Genomic DNA, 6,965 nt, shown 5'->3' on the forward strand with positions numbered 1-6,965 from the left:
TGGCCTCATCTTAACTAGCAACATCTTCAAGGATCCTATTTACATGTGGGTCAGGGGTCAGGATTTGAGTATGTCTTTTTGGGGGACATGATTCAATCCACAACAAGACTCATCAAATGCTAAGGCTTTTGTCCTTCTTAAACTCAGTCTTTATTATTGGAGCTGGGAATGGGAGATTAGAGAATCCCTAGAAATTTCCAAGAATTCTTGCTACTATGGTGAGCATTTTTGTTATAAAAGGTTGTATATAGCACCTGGCTTCCAAAACATTTTGAGTATATTCCAGAACATTTAATATATTGTGTTTCACTTTGCTTCCTAACTATATCTCACTCCCTCATAAAGACCATGACCTCCTTGAAGGAAAGATTCATCTTTGTAACCCAGGTTCTCAACATAGCATCCAATCAAACTGATGCTCAGTAAGTACTGATGAAATAAATTAACAACTGACCATTATTTATGCAACAAGAATAAGGTTTCATTAGTGAAATATGTCTTATCCCAATTCTTCCAGCTATACTTAGGAAGGCTGGTGGGAATAGCTCTATTTTACAGATTGGAGGCATAAGGTGTGTGCTAGTTATCTGCTGCTGCGTAACAAATTATCCCAAACTTAGTGGCTTAAAACAGCATACATCTATTATTTACTATTATCCATTACCTCATCATTTCAGTGGATCAGGATCTGGGCACGGCTTTACTAGGAGTTCTCCATCAGGGTCTCTCACATGGCTGCAGTTGAGGTGTCAGCTGGAGTTGCAAACATCTCAAGTTCAAATGAGACAGGATCTGCTTCCAGGCTCACTCAGTGGTTGTTGGCAGGATTCAGTTCTTCGTGGGCTGTTGGGCTGAGGGTCTGGGTTCTCACTAGCTGCTGGCCAGAGGCCACCCTCGGTTTCTAGTCCCTGGGGCCTCTCCAGCATGACAGCTTGCTTCATCAAAGCAAGACATAAAAGTCACAGGCTTTCATCACCTAATCTCAGAAGAAACATTCCATCACTTTTGCTGTATTCTATTCATTAGAAGCAAGATACAGCCTATACATGGGTTGCAAATACCAGGAAGCAGCCATCTGGGAGCCATTTCAGAAGCGCCTTCCACAAGAACCACTGAGTTTACATGAAGTCCTGCACGATGATGATGCTGTTGCTCTAGACGTGCGGTCAGAGCCAAGCTAGACCTCCACTTTCCTCCATCCTCTCCACTCGGAGCAGTGCGGAGGGATTGGGAGGAGGAGAGCAGGGCAGTGAAGGGAGGAGGGCACCAATGCATTTATCCACATTTGCACTGGAACAAAATTAGAATTTTTCAAGTTATCAAACAGTAAGGCAAAAAATGAGAAGTGACTGCAAGGATGGATTTATTACCACTGATGCAAAAGCTGTTCCTAATAACATTTTAAAGCATTTTCATATAATGCATCTGTTCAGTCCAAATTTATAATCGGGGTCTGGAAAGAAGCACAGCACCAGTCGGGGAGCGCTGAAGTGCTGAGTTTGCCTGGCAATTCATGTGTTTGTTCTTCCAGTAGGGAGGGGTGTTGTTTGGGCTGATTTGGGTCCCACCCCTGCCCACTCACTTCCCACCCCAGATTTATGGTGCTACACAGTGGCTCATCATTCCTGATAGGAGAAAAACTTGGGAAACAGCAGATGCTAGGCCAGGGGAAGGGACCAGTTGCTCCAAATGGAGAGTGGGTCATTCCAACGATTCTGGACCCAGAGACCTTCCCTTCTGCCACCCATTCCTGCTTCTCCCTGAGCCTTCCCCACTCAGCAAGCCAGAGCCACGTCCTCAGCTCTCTCCTCCTGTGGGCCGAGCTTTCTATTCGCAACCAGACTTGACCTGGAACTCGGAGGCATCCCCACACCTCCTCCATGGGGCTGGCGGAGGGTGGAGGGCGGGAGGGGGGCAGTCTGAAAATAGCAACGTGTTATTTCTATGCCCTTTAGAAACAAATGAAGCATGATGAGAAAAATGAGAGAAAACTGCATTATGAAGGGAGGGGAGAGGCAAGTGGTGGAGGAAGGAGTAGAAAATCAGGTATCAATTATATACCTAGTACATTTTTCCTCTCTTCAAATTATGTTTTCCCTTTTAGGGACAAGAAAACTGAGGCTCAAAGAGTTGAAGGTGACAGAGGTGAATCCGGAACACAGTTCTAGGGTTGCCTGCCTGCGGGTTGTGTGGCATCAACATGTCAGGGGGAGCCATTGGCCTTCCTCATGACAGGAGGTTGGAAAACGACCCTTCTCTTTCCACCTTAGAAATTTTATACATATGTACACACCCGTATGTTTTATTTATATGCATATTTTATATGCATATATTAGGCATATTTAGTATATATAGATACATATATATATTCTTGTTTCTGCTTGTTCAAACTACTTTAGATTACAAACTGTTGTCCCAGGAGGCCTTTCTGAGGTGTATAATTCTGCAGTGTCATCTAAACATTGCTGTGGGTCAGGGGAGGGGTGGCAGGACCCTTCATCGTGCCAGGGCCCGTCAGCCTCTCGGCCACACTGCTGGGCTGTGAATGGGTCTGAATGAGAGTGTGGTCAAAAAGGGGCAGAAGGTCTTTGAAGCCCCAACAGAGGTTTCTGGTTGCTGGTGGAGGTTGTCTCCCAGGAAGACAGCACTTGCTTACCAGAAATTTAGGGCAGAGCCTGTTCCCCAGGAGCCACAGGTGACAAGGTCAATTTACCTGATGGAGGAAGCAGTCCACATACCTGGCCTTTTCCATGTTGGGAGGAGGGTAGAATTTCCAAGGAGCGGATAAAGTTGATTGTAGCCGGGATGAGCAAAATAATGGCCCCTAAATATGTCCATGCCCTGCTCCCCTGAACCTGTGAATAGGGAAGGGGGGATTAAGGTGGCAGATGGAACTGTGGTTGCTAATCAGCTGGCCTTAAAACAGGGAGATTATCCTGGATTATTCAAGTGGGCCCAACATAATCGTGAGGGTCATCAGAAGGTGAAAGAGGGAGGCGGAAGTATCAGTGTCAGAGTGACACAATGTGAGAAAGTCACCACCGACCATTACTGGATTTGCAGACGGAAGGGGCTATGAGCCAAGGAATGTGGATGGCATCAGGAAGCTGGAAAAGGCAAGAAAACGGACTCACCTCTAGAGTGTCAGAAAGCAACATAGCACTGCCGACACTTTGATTTTAACCCAGATTCCTGATCTTCAGAATTGTAAAATAATAAATCTGCATTGTTTTAAGCCACTAAACTTACGACAATTTGTGGCAGCAGCAATAAGAAATTTATAGGAAACAGTGTAGGGGCATTTAAATCCAGGGAGAAAATCTGTAAGGTCCAGATGTGGGGCAGGAAACAGCTGGGAACCCCTCCAGCCTCCACAGGGCACGCCCATCGGGAGTATAGGTTAGAGTTTGAGCAGGCTCCTTTCATTTCTAAGCCACCAAGGGCTGTCACTGAGACCTCAGACAGAACTAGAGCGGCTCTCAGCCCCCTTCCTGGTGACCTTTGGGGTCATCATGTAATAAAGAACACAGACTCCACTAGCCAGGGTCAGCCACCAAGAGAACTCTATACACTTCATTCACTTCTTGAAACTTCCCAATCTATGCTACTTTGTGTATTTCCCTGCAGTGACTGAGAGTCAAACCCTTTAAGGAAAGGGCCTTGGGATTCATTTCATGGAAGCAACAATAAAGGTAAAAAAAAAGAAAGAGAAGCAGAACACTTCCCATTTTCCAGTCATCTGGGGCTGCCAGAAACCTGGATAGAAAAATGGGTGCTTTCAGTAGGGGAGAAGCAGGATTCTGATGGGATCCCAAGGCAGATAGGAAGAAAGAAACCCCAAGAGAAAGCCGGCCATATGGGCACGGAACCCAGGACCAACAGCAGGAAGTTGTGACAGCATCTCCAGGGGAGCAGTCCATGTACCTAGCATGGAGTTGACAGCAAACATGACCTGATCTTATTATTATTATTATTATTATTATTATTATTATTATTATAATTATTGAATAAGAAGAAAGAATGTATTTTTTGAGGAAGAGTATAAGATTACCCATACATTAAAAGGAAAGCTTTGTATTGTTTCACTGTTTCAAGCCGATTATTTTATTTGATTCTTCTATAACCACATTGGTACTGATAAGACAGGGGACAATGTACCCCTCCATTTTATAAATTTTAAATGTCAAAGTGGAACAGATCCTGGTTTCAAATTGATTTGTGGGTAAGGAATTTAATGGGCAACATTGCTGAGAGATTCCAGGGCTGGAAAAGAAGGCAACCAACCCAGGGAGGAGAGTGCTGGCCTCAGAGCACCCGGAGGACTCCCCTCTGTGACTCCAGGACTAGCTGGGGGACAAAGAGCCCAGGCAGGCTGACAACTGTCTCCAGACTCCACAGCTGGTCAGTGGCTTGACCCCTAAGCCCTCTGTATAGACGCCACAGCATCCTGCTCTGAGGGTTCCTAACTGCCTGGTGTCAAGCTGATGGGGAATAGGGTCCTACAGGACGGACACCTGTCCTGGCAGCGCTCCAGCCCTCGGAAGGCTCAGAGCCACATCCTGGCAAGGCGTTCAGCCATTTCTGCCTTCTTCTAGTTACCAAAGGAAAAAAAAACCCTGATTGTAAACATCACTTTAAAAGCAAGCCATCCGACAGCCGGCTCAGCTGCAATACATCAGCCTGAATTGTACTCATTTATGGTGAAGCATTTTATATTAATGTTTTTGTTGCTTATCACAGACACTGGCTTTAAAGTGCTTAAGCCAGCTGTACTGAGTTATTTATTAGCCTTTTTTTTTCCAAGTTGCCTTTTCCTTAAATAAAGTGTTTGTTTTACTTTCAAATATTTAAAAATCCCTCTTGTGTCCTGCCAATCACTTGTGTGATGGCTGATGTGCATGCACTTCCTATTTCTGCAGAATATGCTCAGAACCCTGGGAAGGACAGGTGAACTGAGGCCAGCAATGCCCATGGAAAGACAAGGTGCTTGTGTGGCTGAGAGTTGAATTTCTGCAGGGCTGTGTAGCTTCCCTTCTTCCATGCCTGTCTCAATTCTCCACAAAGTAGATTCCACCTCCACTGCAATATTGAAGCTCTTCAGTGATTGCCTAAAGGCAACTGATTTGACCTCTGATCTCTGGCTATACTTGATACTATTGATCAATCAGCTCATCCTTCCGTGATTCCCCTGCTGCCATTATGACATCCCCTTCATTAACTCCACTTCCCAGCGCTTACCTTAAAATTGGGTGGCTTAAGGGACAGGCCTAAAGCTTGTCTCCTGCAGAGCTAACACCTACATAAAATGAAGTCTAAAGACTGAAAGGCATGACAACCCCTCTGTGCCCCTACTGGGCTCCCAGAAGGCTGTCAGCCAGACACAAAGCTGGAGGGTTGTCTCCAGAGGGTTTGTGAACCTGCTAACAAAATGGCCAGGACCCCCAATCACTCCACACAGAAGCCCATCAGTCAACAAGGCCCATACATACCCACAGAATTCCAGTTAGCAACATGGTTCCTCACTCTGAAATATAAACAGGCCACCACATCAGATAATCAGATATTTAAGGATAATTCTAACATAAAAATCAACCAAAACAGAAAATTGGAGATAAGGAGCTCAGAGGAAACAAAGATAAAGCAGAAAGCGGAAGAATCCTTTTTGTAAAAGCTAGAATTATAATATGCTCAGAAAAAAATAAGTTATGTATCCATGCAACAAGAACAGGAAGCTATTATAAAGGAACAGTCAGAATATAAAAGAGAGTGCTTGAATATTAACTATTATTATTATGGAATAACCATAATAAAAAATTAAGTTGACTTCTAGAAAATAAATACAAATATAAGAAATTTCTTAGGAAGTAGTCAAAGGACAATGAGATGGAACATAGGAAAGAAGTAATAGGAAAAGTAGAGCATCTGTCCAGGAGGTCCAATAGACTCTTAATAGAAATCTCAGTGACAGCTCAGAGGAAAAAAGAAAAGCAATTACAAAAACAATAACACAAGAAAATTTCCAGGACTGAGGGGTGTGAGATTCTAGATTTAAAGAATCATCAAAAGGCCAAACATAATGAAGTATTTCTGTCATAGAATTCTATATCTAGCCAAATGTGAAGGGAATAAAGACATCTTCAGATAATAAAAGCCTCCAAAAATTTGTCCCCTTGTGCATTTTTCATAAGAAGCTACTGGAAGAGGAGCTTCACCAAAAAAAAAAAAAAAAAAAAGGAGTAAAACAAAAAGGACGAGATCCTGGAAGAAGAAGGGAATCCACTGCGGGAGAGCAGTGTAAGGGACTCGAGACAAGAGGAGTGAGGCAAGCCTAGAGAGTCAGCCCGGATCAAATGGAGCAGAGGGGTGGAGGCCCAGGAGGATGACTGCAAGATAAAATGGCACTGTACATTCTCTCAATGGGCTTGACTATGTTGACAGGAACTTGAAAGCTCTGCCAGAGAATTGTGAGAAGAACCAATCACATATACATAGAAAACTAGGCAAAATACTAAATGAAACAATTATTAACTTTTGGGGAAAAAAGTGGTTTAAGAAAAGAATTAATCACATTTTTATTCCTTTGTGAATAGTTTCATGTACATAAACATGGAAATCATAAAAATTCATTTAACAGAATATTGCAATATAACTATGTCAGGAGGATGAGGAAAAAGAAGGGTGATACGTCAACTGAAAAATCCTAATCTTTTGTGGATGAAGTCATATCATTTAGATAATATCTAAAACTAAAGATACAGCAGGGCAATCATATTATTTACAAACATGAATAAATGCTAGCAGTAAGAGCTCAAAATGTTGGAAACGGGGTTTCTGGGGAATAAGATTCAAGGGTGAGGAAGGGAAGGCCAGGGAAATGCTGGGGTCTTTCCTAAGTCTTGTCATACAATTTGAAATTTTTAATCATGTACTTGTATTACTTTGATAAAAAGTAAAAAATCAAGGGT

This window comes from Choloepus didactylus, chromosome 16 (assembly GCF_015220235.1).
Source record: "Choloepus didactylus isolate mChoDid1 chromosome 16, mChoDid1.pri, whole genome shotgun sequence".
In the NCBI taxonomy this organism is placed as follows: Eukaryota; Metazoa; Chordata; class Mammalia; order Pilosa; family Megalonychidae; genus Choloepus; species Choloepus didactylus.